The sequence below is a fragment of the Neomonachus schauinslandi genome, chromosome 5 (genome assembly GCF_002201575.2).
Source record: "Neomonachus schauinslandi chromosome 5, ASM220157v2, whole genome shotgun sequence".
In the NCBI taxonomy this organism is placed as follows: domain Eukaryota; kingdom Metazoa; phylum Chordata; class Mammalia; order Carnivora; family Phocidae; genus Neomonachus; species Neomonachus schauinslandi.
Window position 1 is genome coordinate 90,733,625 of NC_058407.1, and position 22,748 is coordinate 90,756,372.

General features: G+C 42.1%; 1 protein-coding gene across 1 annotated transcript in view; it reads left to right on the forward strand.

Moving 5' to 3' along the window:
* The window catches only part of GRIN2B (glutamate ionotropic receptor NMDA type subunit 2B), a 417,812-nt gene that overhangs the window by 33,705 nt on the left and 361,359 nt on the right, over positions 1-22,748 (forward strand). The window lies entirely within an intron of this gene.

The following is a 22,748-nucleotide window of genomic DNA, read 5'->3' on the forward strand; positions in this document are numbered from 1 at the left end:
GTGTGATGCCCCATTTTGACAGGCTGTTCTTCCATATTTTAATATAATGCTCTTCTTTTGCAGTATAAAACCATTCCTTAGTTTCAGTGGAAGTAGCAAACTGATCAGTATCTTCTATATAAAGTGATAACTTTTCTTTTTCCTTCAGCCATCTCTCAGTCTTTTAAGTTCTGTAATCACCATCACGATCAAAGACCATTCAAGGGCCTATTTCCTGAAGTTTAGTACTCTTTGTGGCTCTCTTTTGAATTTCTTCTCAATTACATGTAGTAAGTGCATAGTAAATATGAATTTGATTGGCTTGGATCTTGCAGCCTTCTCAACTGCAACTACAGCAGAGCCTGGTGCATAGCAGTAGGTGTGTAGTGTTTGGAGGATTTCCTTTGAGCTGTACCCCTCCCTCTCTTGTTTCCTTGCTCACCAATGTGTACTACATTCTTCTTGATATGGTGGTCTGTGACCTTATTCAACAATTCCTGAACATGTACACAAATAAAGGGTTTGCTAATAATCCTGTGTCCACTAGGAAATGTCTGGTACCCTAGTATAGAGGCCGATGATGGCAGGATAGATGTCACATGTGGTGTGATCATGAGACCGTAGACCCCTCACAGCTGGAGGGCCCCCACGTTAGCGGCTTTGAGCTGATTGCAGTGTACCCCTGCAGCTTTCATGCTTCAGTCCTTAGAAGATTTCGGGAGGTCCTGTTGTCCCTCTGGCTGAGTGTTCAGATTGAGGGTCTTGGAAACCTGTGGCAGCCCTGGGAGAAAATCAGGAAAAAGGGTGAGGACGTTTCCTGCCATTGATCTCAGAGGCCCTGGAGGATGTGGGAGAGCTTTGGAGTTAGAGCCATTGGGAACTCTCTTTTTGGGATTTCTCCGGAGCAGCCAGGAGCTTTTGAGATGTCTCTGACAACTCTTTCACCTAGCTGAGGTTTGCGTGCTGTACGGGCTGAAATGCAGCTCAGCATCTACCTCCCCCACAATTTCTCTCCAAGAGTTCTTTGTTCTTTGACCAGTGGACTCAACCCTGATCTGTATCCCCAAGTGCTCTTGGGGTTGAAGCAAGGATCCCCCGATGTCCAGCAACCACACATATTTCTGCTGTCACCTGATGCAAGGACTAATGGCCTGCCCTCCTGGGGACCTGAGATATGGGGAAAGCAGGACGACCTCTGGGAGCACCCATTAAAGGCCGATTTAGCCAAACTCTCTTTTCCCAAACACTTAGTTCTTTCAAAGAAAGAGTAGTAGGATGGTGAGTTTGTGGTTCCTGGGTTTCCTGAGTAGCTGCCCATCAGTTTAGAGGAATCAAATGGCTGGTGACTCCAAATGGTCCACGTGTCCACGGACTTCCTATTATTCACCGATTGCCTTTTGGACATTCAGTCTGCTTCTCTGAGGACCACAGGCCCTGATCTATACCGTGAATCAAGGTGCACTGTCTTTGGTATGCGGACGGGATTGATGTAACCTACATTCAGAGGGATTTCAAATTTTATAGCTAGAGGTACAGTTGCTTCTTGCAGAATCCAGGTCTCTTAAGTCTGAACTCTTTGCTTCAGAAACAAGGCTTTTGAATGAACAGTCTTTGTTAAGTCACCAGGTTGGCTGTGCCACCACCCCCAACTGTGTTACAGGCTTTGGCATCAGAGCAGAGCCAGATGACTCCGGCAAAAATGAATTTGAGACGAGGTGTATATATATACATAATGTAAGACCCAGATCGGTAGGGCTGTGCTTTGTCTGCGAACAAAGAAAAAATAGGCCTTCTTTGCTATCCACGGTGCTGTCTCAGCAAGGCACACACTTCCGCGTCTTTAGTGCCCCCAGAGGGCTAACAAAGGTTTGCTGTTCTTTCATCGTGGTACATTTTGAATTTAGTGTTTAAGCGCATGGGGCAGGGTTGGATTGATCCTTATGAGAAGAAAGCGTTTACCCGAAGGATCCCCCCTGGCAGGGACTTTCTTTAGGCTCTTGCTATGAGGCAATGTGGCTGTATTTGCCCCAGAACCTTCTTTTTTGTCTTTGTTCAAGTACACTTGGCATTTTGTATTGTATTTGCCCATGCACTCGCTCTGGGTATCATCTCCTTCCTCCCAGCCCTGGGTCTGCATTTAACTGAAAGATCACTGGCTTTCGAATGAACGGATGCCATACTTTCAAGGGTCTGGGTGAACTGTGGTAACTTCTGTCACAGTTTTCTCGTAGAGGTGTCCTAAGGAGAGTGAATAAAAACAATTTCAGTTTAAAATGGGATACTTCAAAGACCACATTGCTAAGAGTAAATATTCCAGTGTAGTGGGGTTATAGGTAACCTTTCTCTTTCGTCTTTCCTAAAGGCTTAAAATGTGATTAATTTTACTTTTTAATGAAAATGGCTGTTATTAAAAAGCATCACTGAATAATAAAAAAAAAACCTGCCACTTGCTTGGTTCCGAGACAGGCCAGTAAGCCTAGAGGGTGATAGATGACATGAGTTTAACATTGTGGAAGCGATTTAGAGAAGAATTCATGCTTCATCCTCAGCTTTGCACTGTATGTCAGTGATGGTTGCCATGGTGATGTTTTTGGTGTCATCAGCAGAGGGCTTTGGGCTGCATCTGGGAAATGAGCCACAGCCACAGGTGGAGTCCTGTAGGATCACTTTTTATGTTAGGGTTTCAAGTTGAAAAGGAGAGGATAAATGGGTTATTGAAAAATAAAAGGTACAGGATGGAGAATCCCCGTGGAGATACTATGTTGCAGGAAGGGGGATAGGATTGCTGTCGGGTGTGCAGCGAAGACGTGTGTGGGGTTGTGGCTGTCTCTGCTCCCGTCACTGACCACAGCCCTTCAGCGAGGGGGATGCATGATTTTTGATCTATGTTACAACTGCCCTGGCCAAAGCTGGTTCACGGGCTTAGCTGCTTCTTGGGCCAAGCTGTTGACTCTCCCCTGCGGGGAGATAATGAAGAAAAGAAAGCAATACGCAGCCAAGATTGGCATAATCCTAGGACAGTTCACGTAGTGAGCCTCAGCCCTTGCCTACTCTGTGGGGATACAGACAGCGAGGGGGCATGTGCCCTCAAGTTCATGATTTATTAGCTACACTGACCAGACCACAGTCAGTGGGAAAAACAACGGCCTGCAGTATTCCAGAAGTTCTCGGACACGGCAGCCTTCACACTGGAGAGCAGATACTTTTGTGAGTACGTAAAGACTTTCAGGGAGTATGAAGGCATGGAGAATTTTAAGGGACTTAATTTCCAGATCTTCAGTTTTCTAGCGTATTCTTTCCTAAAACCAATCTGCTTGAGAAAGTGCCACCCTCCCACCCCCCGGCCGTTCATGATCATTCTTTTCTCACTTTTTCAAAAGAAAAGCCTATCTCTCATTTTCTCAGAATTTTACTATATACTTTGCCCTAAGGTGAAAGAATTTCTAGTGGGGCTGCATAAAACGGGTAATTTGAAATATTCGTTTAGGGGGCACTTCCTTTATTCAAGATACCATAAACTACCCTTGTAACCAGCTTATTGAGAGAGATTTCTAATAAAAGCTTTTACATTTATTTTAAAAATTGTGGTAAAATATACATAAAATAAAATTTAATAAGATTTTACTATTTAATACTCATCTGCCAAAATTTATAACCTATGTATGTTATTTTCACCAAAGGCTTACAATTAATAGTTGTAATAATATCTCAGTCCAGAGAAAAAACAGTTAAACACATAGAGCCTATGATTACAGGTAATATAAAATAATCATAAACTTCAATTTTTATACATATTTTGGTTGCAAAGTGGTATGATAGAGAGTCGTCATTAAAGTACTTTCAAGCACAGTATATATATCACATTACCATGAAATCTTGTGGGGGAGATGATGAGAGAATTACAATGTTAGGGAAAAATAGGAATGATATGAAATTTATGACACCTCAAGAAGGCTTAATCTTATATTTTAAAAGTGGATGGTGGTAGATAACAAGTTACTATGGTATTTATATTCCATCAAATACATTAAAAACAGCGACGTAACAGTTTATTTAAAAGTGTTAGTATTTACTATATGCCGGAAATTGTATCCTTTGCAGCCATTTAGATTACCAAGAAAAAAATTTTAATGTCCATTTAAAAATGGGCACAGGGGTACATAATTTTAAGAATCCTTTTAGTGGGTAACTGAGCAAAAAAGTTTGAAGATACTATTCATATTCCTCCACCCTGAGTTTTTATTTATTTATACTAACTTCATTTTATGTTAACTTTTTATATATTTTATATACTATGTTTTATATATTATATTCAATTTATACTATCTTTTTATATATTATACTAACTTCAAAACCTGACCTTCCTTGTTTCCTGCTTTGACCCACCAGTATCTTTACTCAGTATCTCCACGGAGTGGTCTGCCTCATCCTCTGGAATGTTCCACAGAGCTGCCTAGCGCTGTTCTTAAATTAGGCTTGTTCATCCACTTCCTTGCAATCCTGCATTTTTATAATATGGGCAGTACTCTGGAGTCCATCGTTCTGCACAGCCGTTGCTTGGAATTAAGTCAGATAGATGGTTTCCCTCCAAGTACGAACGCTTCGTACTATGCTTCTGAAATCAAAGTCAGGTGAAGCACCAGTTACTTGTGTGACCTGATCTCATAGACTTCAGTTGGGGTTGGACTGACCTGTTTTCCCACTGCGTTATATTGTCGATTCCGTTCCTTTGGCAGAGTAGGCTATGGTGGCATCCTGGGAGTCTGAGCCCTCACCCTTGCTGACTCTCGGACCACCTGCCTCTCTGTAGCTTTGCTACACCTGTAGGCACCTGTAGGTGCTGGTCGTACCTGTAGGGACAGGTGCTGTCTACTATGCTCAGTGCAAAGGTGAGCTCTGGAGAGGGAGAAGAGGAGGGGGTGACAGATCTGCTGTCATTGTGTTCCCAGGAACTTAGCGCTGTTTTAACAGGTAAGACAGAGGCTCAGGGGTTTGCAACTGTAGCCAGTTCCTGCAGTATCTTTCTCCGGGATCACACAGGCAGAGCCAGACTGAAGCAGTAACACCCAGGAAGGCAACAAGAATCTAGTGATGCAGAAAACACAGCCTTTAGAAAGGAAGTGCAGGTTAGTTACAAACTTGTAACACCTCATAAAAATGCTTGCCTTGCCACTTCTCACTCTTTCTAATGTCATAACAATGATGCATTCAATGGATTAAGCGGCCGGAACAAGAAGAGTAGCAGGTGCTTAGTTGCATTTTGTTTGGTGGGCTTGGAGATTTTTTTTTTTTTTGCCCTGCCCCGATTTGTTTCAGGCGGTAGACCTCTAAGCCCCTCAATATTAGTGCCAGGTTAGGAATTTGTATCGAATCCCTCTACTCTTGAAAAGTACATAATACTGGAAACAGTTTATTTTTCTAGCCCTAGCCCTCTGAGGAGTGAAGTGCTGTATCATAAACAGCTCCCGTGTTAGAAGAACCACATAGATTAATGCGCTCAATAGTCTAGATCTTGGAAAAATTAAAGCTCTGAGCTTATAAGAAAATAGGTGAGTGAAGCAGTTCTGTGACCTGGCCCACAGCTCTCTCTCCGTCTGAGACACATAGCATCCACATGAAAAATACTTGAATCATTGGGTAAAGGCTTTCACAGTTCTTTCTACGTGAGTGTGAAATGCACAGTAGGGGCGGAGCAGTTTTCAGCAAGTTCCCCGGAGACATGGTCATACCCTCTGCAGAGGGGGGGTCCGTGCTAGAACCTGGCCTACAGAGGGCACAGTGGCGCGCCCAGCTATCAGAAGGGCATGCTGACGGGCACAACTCTCCCGCTGTTGGGAAGCCAGACTGGGCCCAGAGGCAAGCTTTGTACCTGTGTTATGGTGGGTGGCGTGACTGCGAGACTGGCCTTGCTCTTGTCACCTCTCCTCAGCAGCATGGGGTTAGAGAAGGGTTTTAGGAGATGACTGAAGGCATTTATGGGAAGGGGACGTGTGGTGGTTCACAGGATGTTAGAGGGAATGAATAAAATTAGCTAAGGTGGGTCATGAATAGGCATCGCTGCGTAAAATGGGGGCTGTCCTTTCTAGATTCGTTTTACAAATGCAAATTCAAGCAGGTAAATCTGCATATACATTGATAAAGCTTTTATGTTCGTTCACTGACTCATTGATTTGGTAGATATTTATTGAGCGTCTACTATGTGCCATGAACTGTTAAATTGCTAGCAACACCGTGGTGAGCTGGCAAGGCCGGGTCCCTGCCCGGGCGAAGCCTTTGCTGCAATGAGAGAGATAATAAACAGATGTGAATATAATGACGTCAGAGACTGATGAGTGCTGTCGATAAAACCAAAGACAGATGAGGAGACAAGGTTCTATTTTAGATAGATGGGGCACGACAGGCCTTTTGGGTACGGTGACATGGAGCGGAGTCAGGAGCCAAATGAGGTGGGTCATGTAGCTACTCGGGCTGAGAGTATCTCAAGCAGAGGGAGCACGCAGGCAAAGACCCTGAGGCAGGAATATACATCTTGGTTTAAGAGGAAGCAAGGAGGCTGTGCTGGGAGGACAGTGAGTGGCGTGGAAACAGGGCAGGCGGGTCACGAGGGAGTCAAGGGCCAGCTCACACAGGGCTTTGCGGGCGGTGGCAAGAACTTGGGATTTTATTCCAAATTCAGTGGGGACCCTGTTGAGCATCTTGAGTAGGGACGTAACATCATCTGACTCCAGGATCCTTTAGGTAAGCAAATGATCATCCAGAAACCAGTCTTATAAATTACCATTTGATTTGCACGGCGAACCTGATGGGTTCCTTCCATTTCAGATATAAAGGAAGTCGGATAGTCTCGCAGTTACTGGCTTGGACTGTAGGCTCAGACAGACTCACATTTGAATCTTGACCCTGCTTCTTGTGGTTTTATAACTTTGGGCACAGTGCTTAAATGTGGTACGTTTCTCTGTTCTCATCCCTAAAATGATGGAATCGTAGTAAGAGCTACCAACCGGGCTGTTTTGAGGATGGCATGAAATAATACCCCTGACGTGATGGCACAGGGCCGGGCACAGCCCCGGAGCAGTGTTCAATGCACGGTGGCCACTGCCCTTCTCCTCCCAGAGGAATAGCCAGGCCCCCCTCACTCCCCGGGGTAGTCCTTGCTCCAGCCCCAGCCCATACTGCCTGCCGCTGAGGAGGGGCTTTTCCCGTGGATGGAGATGGGGCGGGCCTCTGCGGGGACGGGAGGGGTCAGGGACATGATCAAAGTGCCAGCCAAGCAAGGTGACAATGGCAGCAACTCTCAGGATGCTCTGTGGTTTATCCTCACGGGGACACATGGTAATGAGATTGTGCTCTATCCCCAGGTACAGTGCTGTGTGCGCAGCAGGCCCTGGATAAATATTTGTTGAGATGAGAATCCTTTAAAGTGATTATCGTCTCTGTTGAAGGATACTGTATTGTATCCCATTAATTTGGATTCCTTTACAGTGTATGAATTCGGACCTGATCTTTATACTTCGTATGAAATGAAGAGATAAGTGACTTACCTCGAGACTTTATATATATATATATATAAAAGATGATTACTTAATTTAGGCCTATCAGGACAGTCTTAATTAATTTGCCTCATTTTATTTTACTTATTATTCAGATGTGTCTTCATTTAAAATATTATTTGTACAGCCATTAAAAGTCATAAAAGAATTATTTCCAAGAGATTGGAGTTTTCATTAATTTTGATAAGATATTCTAGCCCTTAAGAATTGCAAGTGATTTAGATTTAATTACATTATTCAGTGGTATGAGTTTAGGTTCAAAACAGTAAGTGCTCCGGCATATGGCTGAAGAGCTGACAGGGTGTGCTGGGGGTGGTGAGGACTGGAAGAAGAATTTTTCTCAGGCCATGTTAAGCAATTTCCAGGGCACTAAACAGTGATAGGGGTTGCTGCTTACAAAGTGGATCAGTAGGACGTCCTGAAGTTCAGGGCTACCCTCCCCACCTGCAATCACATCACTCTTCCAGTGGACGATTCCGGTTCTTTCCCCCAGCCACCTATAACAGACTAATGAAGTCTGTGGTCTCAGAATCCTTTGGTTCCAGTGGGAAGGGTAAAATGGCGGCAGTTGGGGAGACGGGTTTGGATTCGCAGGTGGAAGATGGTCAAAGGCAGTTCTCTTTCAAAGGTTTGTAGACTGGAGGATTAAAGATTGCCTGCCTTGGGGCACACAAACTTGAACCAGTTGTGACTCACACATGTACCGTCTTTGACCTTTTGCCCAGGAGAGGGCAGTAACATGCTAACATTGAAGCTTTTCCAGTTGTCCTTAATAGACACTGCGAGAGTCTGTACAGAATTAGTCACAGCTGAGCCTCATTTTCTTTCTCCCCTCATCAACATTCAGTTTTACATTGAGTTGTTGCAACCTTTGGCTCCCATGGTCTGCGCACATACAGACCTGGAAGTGACATTTTCCACCTGTTCATAGGATACGAACAGGCGGGAAATCTGCAATGATGCTTTCTTATGTCTAATGCTGTGAGTGCTGCAGGCCTGGGTCACTGCTTCTTGGTGGATCAAGTTTCAGGGCAGATTTTGCCGCTCTGTCTCAGCCATTGAGGTGGCTGTCGTATCCCCGACTTTTTTAGGCTAGCAAATCACGCTGCCCAGAGTTTACATTCTCCATCCTGCTATAGAGCTCTATACCTTAGAAACAAAAGAAACAAAACAGAGCCAAACAAAACACACCCCTATCCTGTGCCTTACATAGGGTTTGAAAGGAGAGCAGTATTATTATTTTTCTCCCCTTTGTCTTCACAGCAGGAAGATTCGGTGGCCTGCCTCAGCCTTGTCATGCATATGGCTAGGACTGTTGGCTTTTCTCTTGGAGAACTTTTTGACCCCAGGGTCGTGGGGAAGTTGTGTGCTAGTTGTGGGCATTTTTAGCTTTTGATTGGGCTCAATATGGGTGCATAACATAGTCTCAAAATACTAAAAACAAGGAGGAGGCATTGGAATATAAAATCATCCTCAATAGCTAGCAAAACTGTTCTGATCCTTGTTGGCATTTGGCTTAGCTTTATCTGAAAGCCACAGAAGAGTGTGAATCTCCCCCTAACTCAACTCTGTCTCACCCACCTACTTGTGGGTGTGGCTGCCTTCTCCGGGGCCACGGCAGGGTTCCCACAGGGGACACCAGCATAAGTACAGAGGTTAATGAAGGCAGCTGTGAGGAGCCAAGGGAATCTGTGAGAGAGAGTGCATGGGTTGAGTGGTGGGAGGTGAGGAGAGGAGGGATGAGTGTGAACTTGAACCTTGCAGGTGGAGCAAGGTACGTAGTGAGTCACCTCGTTGCAGGTACCATGTTGGAAGGTGTGTGTAGAGGATGGGTATTAGTAAGATGCACTTGGGTGTGAGAGAGAGAGAGGGAGAAAGAGAGAGAGGCAATGTGAATACAGAAAGGGAACATTCACTCATCACAGAATGACTTATTTAGCAGAGCAGTTTTCGGATATTAGTGAGATGTGAATGTCACCTCCACTCCCTTCTGTCCACCTTGCCAGGCCACAACCCATTCTTTCCCATTGTTGAGTGTTTAATGATTTCCAGCCATAGGGCTTCCCTGGCTTCTCCTGGGAGCTTGCTTCACACTCTGTTGAGTTTCAAATGTTTCTTGATACTCAGCCTACACTTCCCCTTTGCTCAATTTCACCCCATTATCTCCTAGTTATACCCCTGTACCATCCTCATAAATCAGTCTCTTTTGCCACTTCATCATTTTGGTAGTTTGGAGCCTGATCTCTTCGTGTGTGTGTGTGTGTGTGTGTGTGGTGGGTGAGAGAGAGAGAGGTGGATGGGAGGGCCAATGAGAAGGTGAGAAAAAAATAAAACCACTGGGGGAAAATGCCTTCGGGCAGTGCTAGATGGAGTCCTTTAAAGGTGAGGAGGTTTCCTTATCCTGCTCTTCCATAAATCTTAAAGCAGTCCAAGGTAAACCTCGTCACAGTGGGCCTGAGTGACAGCGTCACTCTCGCAGCCGATGCAGTGGGTGTGAATGGCACGGGGTGAGGAGAGGTGAGCAGAGTGGAACAGCTCGGAAGGGCAGGCCCTGTTGCAAATGATTTAAATCTTGGTGTCATTTCTCACAGCGAAACTGTAAATATCTCAGGGGACTGGTGAAATTTAGTCATATAATCTGTGGGTTTTAAACTCTTTCTCTGCACAGGTTCGTAAGCTTGCAATGCACGTTCGGCAGGTGGATCAGGAGCCTGTGTTCCTGGGTGCTCAGGTCACGGTGGCTGCTTCCCAGAGACCTCGAGCTGCTACCTTGAGGCTGCAGCTCATCCGGAAACACCCACTTCTCATTTTATATTCTGTGGGGTGGAAATACTTCTGGGATTGAGAACACATTTTGTGTTTTTGAACTTGCACCAGAAAATTTTCTGGATGCACCAGAAAATTTTAGAAACTAGATTTTAGGCCACTACTCTACTACACATCAATAAAGTCGATCAGTAATGATCATATTAATAGGTGGCATTTCAAAGACTACACACGGAATCGGGGCGCTTGGCTGGCTCAGTAGGAAAAGCATGCAACTCTTGATCTCGGGGTTGTGAGTTTTAAGCCCCACATTGGGTGTAGAGATTACTTAAATAAATAAACTTAAAAAAAAAACCACGAAGACTATATGCAGAATAGACAAGGGGTGAGGAATAGTCCAATTGTTTCGAGATGGTTTTTATTTTATTCTAATTCTCTACTTTGAAATTTCTTCTCTCTTTCCTGAATGGATATTAGTTGGTCATGTTTGGTGTTGATGGCAAGAAAAGGAGAGAAACATTTAATTACCTTTTTTTAAAAAGAAAGTGTAAATCTTATTGAGTTAAAATTTACATAAATAAAATTAACATATTTAAAATGTACAGATCAGTGACATTTGACAGATATACACAACCACAGAACCACTACTCTAATCAAGAAAGAACATTTCAGTCTTCTCAGAAAGTTCCCTCTTACCCCATTTTATTCACAACTCCGTACCCAAGGCCACCATCAGTCTAATTCGTAATCCCTACAGATTAGTTCTTCCTGTTCTAGAATTTCACATAAATGGAATTAGACATTATGTCATCTTTTGAATCCAGCTTCGTTTGCTCAGCAAAATGTCTGTGATATTTGTCCACGTTATTGCACATATGAATAGTTCCTTCCTCTTTAATGGGTGGTATTTTATCTTGTTTATGAATATACCATAATTTGTTTATTCACATGTTTATAGACGTATGAATTTGTTTCCAGTTTGGGTTACCATAAATAAATCTGTGAAGAATATTCATGTCCAAATCTTTTTATGGACATATGTCTAGGAGTAGAAATGCTGGGTCATATTGTTACATTTTACAGGTTTTTTTTGGTTTGTTTGTTCTTTTACTTTCAAGCTGAATATGCCTTTATGTTTAAAATGTATTCCTTATAAACAACATGTAGTTGGGTCTTGCTTTTCTATCTAGCCTGACAATCTCTGCCCTTTAATTGCCCTTTAATGTATATATTTAATGTAATTATTGATGTGGTTGGGTTTGTCTACTGTCATACAATTTGGATTTCATTTGTTTCTGCCGCTTTCCTTTCTGTGTTGCTTCTTTGCTGCCTTCTTTAAGGTTAATAAAATATTGTTTAATGTTTTCCATTTTATTTCTTCCACTGACTTCTTATTTATACCTCTGTTTATTATATTTTCAGTAGTTGCTCTAGGACTAACAGAATGCTTTCTAGTTTATTTAGAATCAATATTGTATCTCTTCATACTTCACATATTACATTGCATATTTCCTGTTTCTCTCTTCCCACTTCCTACCTCACACCAGTGACTTCCCAGCTCTCACTTCTTGTTTTCTGATTCCTGCTTCTCACTTCACAAATGTACTCTCACAGTGGCAAAATTTCATTTAACTGTCCACTTTGTTCATTGTAAGACTCTTGTCCTAATTTTTACATCTACACATGTTGTAAACCTTGCTGTATACCATAATCATTTTTCCTTTAATAAACAATGTTATTTTATGTAGATTATGAGAAGAATGACCACCCAGTCATTTATATTTACTCATTTATTTTCCAGTCTCAGTGCTCTTCACTTCTTCCCATAGATCTAAGTTTTTGTTTTTGTTTTTTTTAAAGATTTTATTTATTTTTCAACAGAGAGAGAGACAGCGAGAGAGGGAACACAAGCAGGGGGAGTGGGAGAGGGAGAAGCAGGCTTCCTGCTGAGCAGGGAGCCCGATGCAGGGCTCAATCCCAGGACCCTGAGATCACAACCTGAGCCAAAGGCAGATGCTTAACGACTGAGCCACCTAGGTGCCCCTAGACCTAAGTTTTTTAAATCTGGTATTAATTCCCTTATATCCTTTCACTTAGCTTTTATTTATTGAAAATATCTTTATCTTACCATATTCTTGAGGGATATTTGTTCTAGTAATAGAATTCTGAGTTGACAGTTTTCCCTCTTCCTTTTTTTTTTTAAAGATTTTATTTATTTATTTAAAGGAGAGAGATTGAGAGAGAGAGAGAGAGAGACCACATGAGAGGGGGCGCACATGAGAGGGGGGAGGGTCAGAGGGAGAAGCAGACTCCCTGCTGAGCAGGGAGCCTGATTCGGGACTCAATCCCAGGACTCCAGGATCATGACCTGAGCCAAAGGCAGTCGTTTAACCAACTGAGCCACCCAGGTGCCCTTCCCTCTTCCTTTTAGCTCTTTAGAAATATTGTTCCATTGTCTCTGGTTAACAGTCACTTTCTTTAGCTTTGAAAGTTTGGTTATGGGGTACCTACATGTGATTCTGCTTCAGGTTTATATTAATCCCGTGTGGGGTTTGCTGAGCTTCTTGGAACTATAAGTCAGTGTTTTTCATTATATTTGGGAAGATTTTGATTGTCATTTCTTCAAATATTTTTTTCTGCTTCAATCTCGTGCTTTTTATCTTTTGAGACTCCAATTATATGTGTGCTAGCTCATTTCATACTGTGCCAAATATCAATATGCAGCTCTTTCATTTTTATTGAGTACCCCCCCCCCACTTTATTTTTGTGATGTGCTTGGACTCTAGTTCTCCTTACTGCAGTCAGGAAATTGTCTTTAGGCAGAGAGCCAGGGTGAAAAAAAGGAAAGAATAAATCAACGATATTATTAATCTGTCTTCAAGTTCACCAACTCTCGGCCACCTCCAATCTTCTGTTAAGCCGATGCAGTGATTTTTGTTCTTATTTTAGTTATTGTACTTTTTAATGTTCATTTTAAGTTTCATTTGCATCTTTTGATGGTTTCTATTTTTCTACTGAGATTTTCTATTTGTTCACTCATTAAGACCACATTTTCTTTCCTTTAATTATTTGAACATATTTTCCCTTGTTTTAACACATTTATAATAGCTGCTAATAGCTACTTTAAGATTTTTGCTTGCCAAGTCTATAATCTGGATCACATTTTCCATCTTCTTTGTTCGTGTACATAATTTTATTAACAAATGCTGGACATCGTGGATAATTTGTTATAGAGACTCTGGATTCTGTTCTTTTCTTTGGAAAAGTATTAATTCTTATCTTGCAGTATGAATGCTGGCTGATCACCTTGAACATGTGCAAGCTTGGTTTTATGCTTTGTTATTGTGTACCTGTAGAAAGCCTAGGGCATTTCCTAAACCCCTCTAACTTGGTGGAACTCAATCTAAATTTTGCCTTTTTGTGAATCTTGTTGGGGTTTGGATTTAGTCTTTATTAGGGTGAGATTAGAGTAAGTCTTATTTTAGGGTGTGGTGCTTATCCTAAGGAGTGGCCTTTCTGGAATCTCTACTCTGGCAGGGCTGGAACTCCAAGAGACTCCAGCACTTCCCTTTCCCACTGGTGCTCCACCTCTAGTATCTGTGTTTTACTTTCAACCCTATAGTAGCTGTTATCTAGAAAAATCGTGGGTGTCTTGACCTGAGATATATCCCCAGTCCTCAGCCATGGACTCATAGGGGATCTCATCTTGAGCTTATGGGGACTCTCCCTGTACATTTCTCTCTGCTACTCCACCCTGCAGATTCCAGATTTAGCTGCTAGCAACTCTCACCTCTGCCTCCTTAGCATAGTATGACCACTGTGCTGTGCTGGGAGTTTAGCTCTCTGTACTCCAGGCAGAAAATTGTTTCTAGGCAAAAAGCCAGAGTGATCACAGGCTGATCTCATGAGTTTCCCTCTTTGCAGGAATTGAAATCCTATGCTGCTTTCTGTTGCTTGCCTGGAAACAGTTGCCTCATATATTTTGTCCGGTTTCATACTCGTTTCCAAGAGGAGGGCTAGTCTGATACCAGGTATTTCATCATTGCAAGAAGCAGAAGCCCTCTACTTACTTTTATCTTTAATAATGGCTAGCACTTATTGAATATGTACCTTGTAGCTTGTACCTCTTCTACTTATTTTATGTATATTACCTCTTTTAATTCTCACTATAGTGCCATGACATTGGTAGTATTGTTACCACCGTTTTATAACTGAGGAAACTGATGTGCAGAGTGTTAAGTAACTTGTGGCAAGAAATCCAGCTAGCAAGTGTCCAAGAGTCTGGATTCAAACTGGGCAATCTGACTTGAGAGTTCATGCTTTTAATCCACATAACCACATACTCCCTGACTTGACAATAGCCAGTGCTCTGGGAATATCACAGTGTCTGTTTTCATCACATAAGATATATTTTCTCTCCTCTAAGGATGAGATGAAGTACTTCATAAATGCAAGTATGATCATTCACATGGGAACCCCCAAGAGAAGGTGTGGCCATGTTATATTCTGGAGTTGGTGTATAGTCAAGTAGTTTTGTAAGTCCCGTTAGTATAACAGTTACTAACCATTGCTTATATTCAAGATTCGTATGGTACAGAGGGCTTAAAATTTCTTACAGGTCACACACACTAGTCTTTTGAATAGCTGAGGTAGAGCCAAACTCACTCAGCCGTGGCTTTTGAAAATCCCAAACTTTATCTTGTGTTTTCATATGCTTTATTCATCTTTGGACTACCTGTTCCTTCTGTCACCTTCGTCCCAGGCGTTCTTGGCTGTCCATTCTTAGATGCTTTGGGTTTTCTTTAGAGGGCAAATGGGAGTAAGCATTTCATCTATTCAGATGAGGCCAGAACATGAGAAATAAGATGTCAAGCTATTGCCCTACAGTTGGGTTTTTAGCTGGAGATTAAGGAGAATACCAAAGCAGACACTGCTTTCTGGCGGCTGTTCACAGCTGCCTTGATGGATGACCAGAGATAGGGATGTGTGAGCACACAGGGCTTTGCGTATATCTGAACCGAGAGCCATGCTTTCCATATAAAATGCTGGTAAGCCTTACTCTCAGGTGTGTGCCTCTTGAGCAAGGGGAAGCCAAGATTTAGGACTCAGCCATGTGTATTGGGGTCTTGGCTCCTCACCAGTGATACAGCTGTGAATTTTGGCCAGATGCCCCCTTACGTCTCCTCATCATGTTATAATCATTTAATAGCCTCTGGAGGACAGGGGGTTAACCTAGGGGAAGAGATATGCTAACAGAGAAGCAGTGTAGGGTGGCAGATAAGAGACCTGGCTTCTAATCTGATTTTAAAATCACAAGTATCATAATCTTAGGTAAATTCGGTAACTATTCTGAGCTTTGGTTTCATTGATGCTGAAATGGGAATCCTAATACCTGTTGTATCCAACCTTAAGGATGATTGTGAGAGAATGAAATAATATGTATAAAAACTATATTATCTAACCTAATTTTCTGAGGGCAAGAGAGTCAGTGGTACGCAACTTCTGGCAACTTGGCTATTGTGCATATTCTGATTTTTGGAGGAAATATAAATGGAACCGTTTGGCTGGGAGATTTGGACATCCACAGAGGAGGAGGAACATAGGCAGGCATGGGCTGTCGAGGAGTATTAGGGTTTGAGTCTGTGAGAATAACTGAAATGGGCTGCTGTGATGAGGTGGTGAGTTAATAGACATTTTCTAAAGTCCTGGTGCTCAGCACTGTGCCAGATGCTGTGGAGAACATAGCAGAGCTAGGAGGCAAGGGTTCATATCCTTTCTGGGCATGTAGTCTCCTCAAAAGGTAAAACAGGATGATGGTACCAGATGCTTTAGAAAAGTCAGCAATTTGAGTAGGTTGGTGACCAGGAGATACTGAGGGGTAGGAGGAAGTTTTGAGGAGGAGGTAAATATCCACTGTTACTTTTACCAGTCCTCTTCACCTTCAGGCAGGGTGAACCTCATTCTGTCAACTTGCATCAGTTCCTCTCCCAAGTTGGGCTTTTCCAGGGCAGGTACTTCTAAACCCTTTAGCTGAAAGGATCTGGCACAGATTAGGCCGACCCAAGCTTGGGGTCTGGCAGACTGAGTAGATTCGGGTCACGCACCTACAGCCTTTCCTTCAGGGTTTACTGTCCCTTTCCACCATGGGGCTTCCGCTTTGCTTTCTTGGTTTACCTTCTAGTTCCTCTGCAGGACAGGAGCCCACCTCTGAGCCTTAGCTATTTGGGTTAGGGTGATGCCCTCTCTGAAGAGGTAGCAGCAATACCTGAGCTATGCCATGGATATGGTTGCCTTGGGGAAGCCAGGGTTGGTAGAGGGTGAAATTAGGCTAGAATTACAAATGTGAGGATATGTGGGTGGGGCTGTATCAGGTAGATGCCTGGGGAAATGGTGATTCAGTGGGTAATTAGCAAAACAAAAACAGATCGGTGTTAAATTAATCTGCTGCCCTTGGAGTTCAAGTAGTGACCAATAAAGGAGATAAATGGCTGTCACATGAAATTGGTTGGATAGAAGGTGCTGCCCCAGGGAAGGGAGCCATCTTCCAGGCCTCCGTGTTTCAGTTAGGGTCCTGGCAGGAAGACCGTGGTGAACTCAGAAGGTTTGGTTGAAGAGAGTTTGATAAAGGGACTATGTACAGAGGTATGGGAAGAAATAAGGGACTCAGCCTGCACTGATGAGTAACAGTCCAGGGGCTAGGAATAGCAGGAAGCTGTTATCACCCCTGGCTGAAGGAAGAAGGGGAGGGAAACTGGTAGAAGAACTGTAGCTATGGGAGAAGGGCTGCCCAGCTGGAGCTGTGGTCTCTCTCTCTCTCTCTCTCTCACACACACACACACACACACACACACACACACACACAGCCCCTTTGAGTTCAAACAACCCTTTACTATCTTCTTGGAGTACCAACACACACATGTCACTAGTTTTAAATGCAGTCTTTTTACTCACTTTAACCTGGATCAGGATAGCACAGAAATTAGGCTTTCATAATCTAAGGCCAGACTATTTTCTACTTCGTCCTGATTGTGACCGCTAAGTCTAACACCAAAGTTCCCCCCAACCCTTTTGTTCTTGACTCAGCATTTCTCTGAATCTTTCTAAGTTCTGGAAATTGCCCTTAACTAGTCTTACCCTTTCTGGTGGAAGCTTAGGATAGGCATCCAAGAAAGACTTTTCTGCCTACCCTGCATCAGGACTTCTCTTCCATGATACAATCCTGTTTTTGAATGCATGATACCTCTGAAATAGGGCTTTGCATTAAAACAAATAAACCTGAATGACTGACTGACTGAATGAATGAATGAATGAAAGAAATGCAAACGAAACCTTTGCACAGATTCATGACTGGGGCTTTCTCTTTCCTTCTCAGTTCAACACATCCTTTCTCTGGAAATCCTAGCCTCAGAGTCCAGGCTCCTCTGGGCTAATCCTGTTGCTGGCAGGGACTCCCGAGCCCATGCTCCATCCTTGTACCTTCAGGCTATCTCTTTACACCAGCTCCTTCCTTTTAAAAAATTTTTTTCATTTACAATCAATTTAGTTAACATATAGTGTAGTATTAGTTTCAGGGGTAGAAGTTGGTGATTCATCATTTGCATACAACACCCAGTGCTCATTAGATCAAGTGCCCTCCTTAATGCCCATCACCCAGTTACCTCATCCCCCTACCCACCTCCCCTCCAGCAACCCTCAGTTTGTTCCCTGTAGTTAAGAGTCTCTCATGCTTTGCCTCCCTGTTTTTATCTTATTGTATATTTCCTTCCCTTCCCCTGTGTTCATCTGATTTGTTTCTTAAATTCCACATATGAGTGAAATCATATGGCATTTGTCTTTCTCTGTTTCACTTAGCATGATACCCTCTGGTTCCATCCACGTCCTTGCAAATGGCAAGATTACATAGTCTTTTTGATGGCTGAGTAATATTACTGTGTGTGTGTGTGTGTGTGTGTGTACCACATCTTCTTTATCCATTCGTTTGTCAATGGACATCTGGGTTCTTTCTGTAGTTTGGCTATTGTGGACATGGCTGCTATAAACATTGGGTGCATGTGCCCCTTTGAATCACTATGTTTGTATCCTTTGGATAACTATGTAGTAGTGCAGTTGCTGGTCTTAGTGGTAACTCTATTTTTACCTTTTTGAGGAACTTCCATACTGTTTTTCAGAGTGTCTGCACCAGTTTGCATTCCCACCAATAGGGTAAGAGGGTTCCCCTTTCTCTGCATCCTTGCCAACATCTGTTGTTTCCTGACTTGTTAATTTTAGCCATTCTGACCAGTGTGAGGTGGTATCTCATCATGGTTTTGATTTGTATTTATTTCCCTGATGCTGAGTGATGTTGAACATTTTTCCATGTCTGTTGGCCATTTGTATGTCTTCTTTGGAGAAATGTCTGCTCATGTCTTCTGCCCATTTCTTGACTGGATTTTGTTTTTTTGGGTGTTGAGTTTGGTAAGTCCTTTATAGATTTTGGAGACTAGCCCTTTATCTGATATGTCACTTGCGAATATTTTCTCCCTTACCTTTTAGTTTTGTTGATTGTTTCCTCTGCTGTGCAAAACTTTTTATCCTGATGAAGTCCCAATAGTTCATTTTTGCTTTTGTTTCTCTTGCCTTTGGAGATGTGTCCAGCAAGAAGTTGCTGCGGCCGAGGTCAAAGAGGTTGCTGCCTGTGTTCTCCTCTAGGATTTTCCTGTCTCACATTTAGGTCTTTCATCCATTTTGAATTTATTTTTGTGTATGGTGTAAGAAAGTGGTCCAGTTTCATTCTTCTGCATGTGGCCGTCCAGTTTTCTCAACACCATTTGTTGAAGTGACTGTCTTTTTCCCATTGGATAGTCTTTCCCTATCCTTTGTTGAAGATTAGTTGACCATAGAGTTGAGGGTCCATTTCTGGGGTCTCTATTCTGTTCCATTGATCTATGTGTCTGTTTTTGTGCAAGCACTATACTGTCTTGATGATTACAGCTTTGCAATACAGCTTGAAGTCCAGAATTGTGATACTTCCAGCTTTGGTTTTCTTTTTCACCATTACTTTAGCTGTTTGGGTCTTTTCTGGTTCCATAAATTTTAGGATTGTTTTGTTTCAGGTCTGTGAAAAATGCTGGTGGAATTTTGTTAGGGATTGCATTGAATGTGTAGATTGCTTTGGGTAGCATAGACATTTTAACAATATTTGTTCTTCTAATCCATGAGCATGGAATGCTTTTCCATTTCTTTTTGTCATCCTTGATTTCTTTCATAAGTGTTCTGTAGTTTTCAGAGTACAGATCTTTTACCTCTTTGGTTAGGTTTATTCCTGGCTATCTTATGGTTTTTTCACCAGTTTCTTCTATCCTGCTGTTTCTGAACGTGTTTCAATCTCCTTTTAAAAACGTCTCCAAAACCTGACCTTGCCTTTTGAGCCATCATCATCTTCACTTACATCAACAATCATCCTTTGGCTCGAATTATTTCCTCAGTATCTACTCATCTGTTAATCACTTACAACCCAACTACTGTTGCTATCAGTTTATTGAAACTGAAATCTCTGTCATTGTTGTCTTCTTCTCCAGATCTTATTGACACTTTGTTAGTTCTTTTCTTCCCTCCCTCTCCATCCTACAGAGAATTAAGCAGTGGTCAACTTAGATGTTAGACATTATCTCCTCTCCTCTTTCTCCTGATACAGGAGCCATTTGTATATACCTTTCATGGATAGCCATTCAGCCTCCATTCGAAGGCTTCTAAGGATGACCACTGCTTGATGAGGTAATAGTAACTGTTTGAACATTCTTTTTTTTTTAGAGAGCATGTGCATAAGTTGGGGGGGGAGGGGCAGAGGGAAAGGGAGAGAGAGAATCCGAAGTAAGCTCCACACTCAGCACAGAGCCCGATGCTGGGCTCTATCTCACAACCCTGAGATTGTGACCTGAGCTGAAATCAAGAGTTGAATGCTTAACCGACTGAGCCACCCAGGTACCCCTGAACATTCTTATATGGAGCATAAACACACCTCCTTCCAACTTTCACTATTCCTTAATTCTCTTTATTCCCTCTCTTTCTGAGAGTTATTATTATTATTAATTGAATTATTCAAATCAGTTCAGTTCACTTTAACAAACATTAACTGAGTGCTTATTCTATATAATGTGCTATGTACTCAATAAGCATAAACAGTAAGATTCCAAAAAGGACTTTTAAAATTTTTCCAAAACTAAGGCAAATAAGGAAGGAATTGGTTCAGAGTTTGGGTAAGATGATAAAATGTTAGCAGATGAATGAATTTGGCTCTTGAGTTTATGAGCTAGTCTGATTTCCCATTTATAAGGCAATCATTCATTAAACAGACATTTATTATTGCCTGCTAAGTGGTAGGTATTGTTTTAGGTACTGGAGATACAGTGATAAAGAAAACAGACAAAAGCTCTGCTCTATACAACCGATTTGCTAGTGGAGGGCACAGATATTAATCGTGTAAAAGCATTATATAATTATAGGGGTGCCTGGGTGGCTCAGTTGGTTAAACATTCAACGTTTGATTTTGGCTTAGGTCATGATCCCAGGGTGGTGAGATGGAGCCCCGCATCAGGCTCTGTGCTTAGCATGGAGTCTGCTTGTTCCTCTCCCTCTGCCCTTCCTCCTGCTTGTGTGCTCTCTCTCCCCCAAATAAATAAATAAAATCTTTTTTAAAAAGTATGATAAGCATGATATATTTTAAATAATGTTAAATTCCTCAAGTAAAATAAAGGAAGTTCAGGGCTCTTCTGGATAATGTAGTCATGGAAGACCTTGGAGGAGGTGGCATTTGTGTAGATACCTGCTAAATCAAAGGGAGTAGTCCATGAGGGAACCAACAGCAAGGGGAAATGCCCAAAGACAGGAACAAGCTTGGCATGTCTGGGTAGTAACAAGAAGGTCAATATGATTGGAGTATAGTGAACATAAGAATATTAAAAAATGAGATTGGAAAGGTAGATAGAGACCAAATCATGTAGAGCCTTTTAGGTTATCGTAAGAGGCTTGGATTTTTATTTTGTGTGATAGAAAGTTGTTGGAAGACATGCTTTGATTTATATTTTAATCTAGCAACAGAGTGAACAGTATATAAGGGGAAAGAGACATTCAGGTGGCTGGTTTGTGTAGTCCAGGTGGGAAATGATGGGGATTAAGGCTGTGGAGGTGGTGGGCGGTGTGGTATTCTAGATATATGTTTATTATAGTGTAGTGCTGACTTAACTTGCAGATGGATTGCAAAAGGAAGGGATTGGAGGAAAGAGAGGAATCTTGGGTGACTATGCAGTTGGGTAAATGGTGTTGCTATTAACTGAGATATGGAAGACTTCAGTGGCAGTGATTTTGGTGCAGAAAAAATGTAGTACTTTTTTGTCTGAATTATTTTGAAGTATTTCTGATTTAGACATCTATATGAGCCTTCAGGTTGGAAGAGGTCAGGACTGGAGATATAAATTTGGGAGCCACCAGCATAGAGATGGTATTAAGAGCTATGAATTTGGATGTGATCACTTAGGGAGTGAGCCTCTGTAGCTGAGGGGAAAAACAGAGAGAGAGTCCTATGGCATTCTACTTTTGGAAGTTATGAAAAGCGGGAGAGGCTGGAAGGAGACAGCAAAGACTGACCACCATAGTAGGACGAAACCAGGATACTGCAATGTTGTTGAAGCCAGCAATGAAAGTATTTCACAAATAAGGGGATAGTCAACGTTGTTGATTGTAGATTCGAGAGGAAGATAAGATGGTAAATCGGCCATTGGATTTGGTGGTATGAGGGGGGTTATGAGTGACCTTTATATAAGCAGTTTCAGGAGAAGCTTAAAAGGAGAATGGAACATGAGTGAATAGTGTTCTGTGAGTATTAGGAGATGAATACCACAGTCCTTGTCTTCTTTTGTACACATTATACATGTTGGTTTTTTCTGCTGTTCCTAACATGATCTACTTTTTAGGTTTTTTTATTTTTTTCAATCCTTCCTGGTCATACCACTTCTAAATGAGCTCAAATGTTTCTAGTCCCATCTAGTCCAGAACTGAATATAGTACTCCATGTGTGATCTGTCCCATGTAGAATATATCAGGAAAATGATTTCCTTCATTCTAAGTATTCTACAGTCTATTATTACAGCCTAAGATAGATTGCATTTCTTTTTCTTTTTGACAACCCCATTGAACTTTTGACTGATATCAACCTATCTAAGAACTCTAAATCTTTAACACACATACTCTTTCAAAACTACTCCTTCCTGTTATTTTATAGTCTTTTTTTTTTTTTTTAGGGATCTAAGTGTTAGACCTGTTGGTTGTCACTGTTGTACTTGATCTTGTTTGATTTGGCTTGCCAAGGTCTATTTTGGGTCCAAATTCTGTCAGTCAGCGATTGATCTCATGTTTTTATAAGCGGTTCCTATGCCTTCAGGTCATTAATAAACATGTTACTTGCCTTCACATATTTTG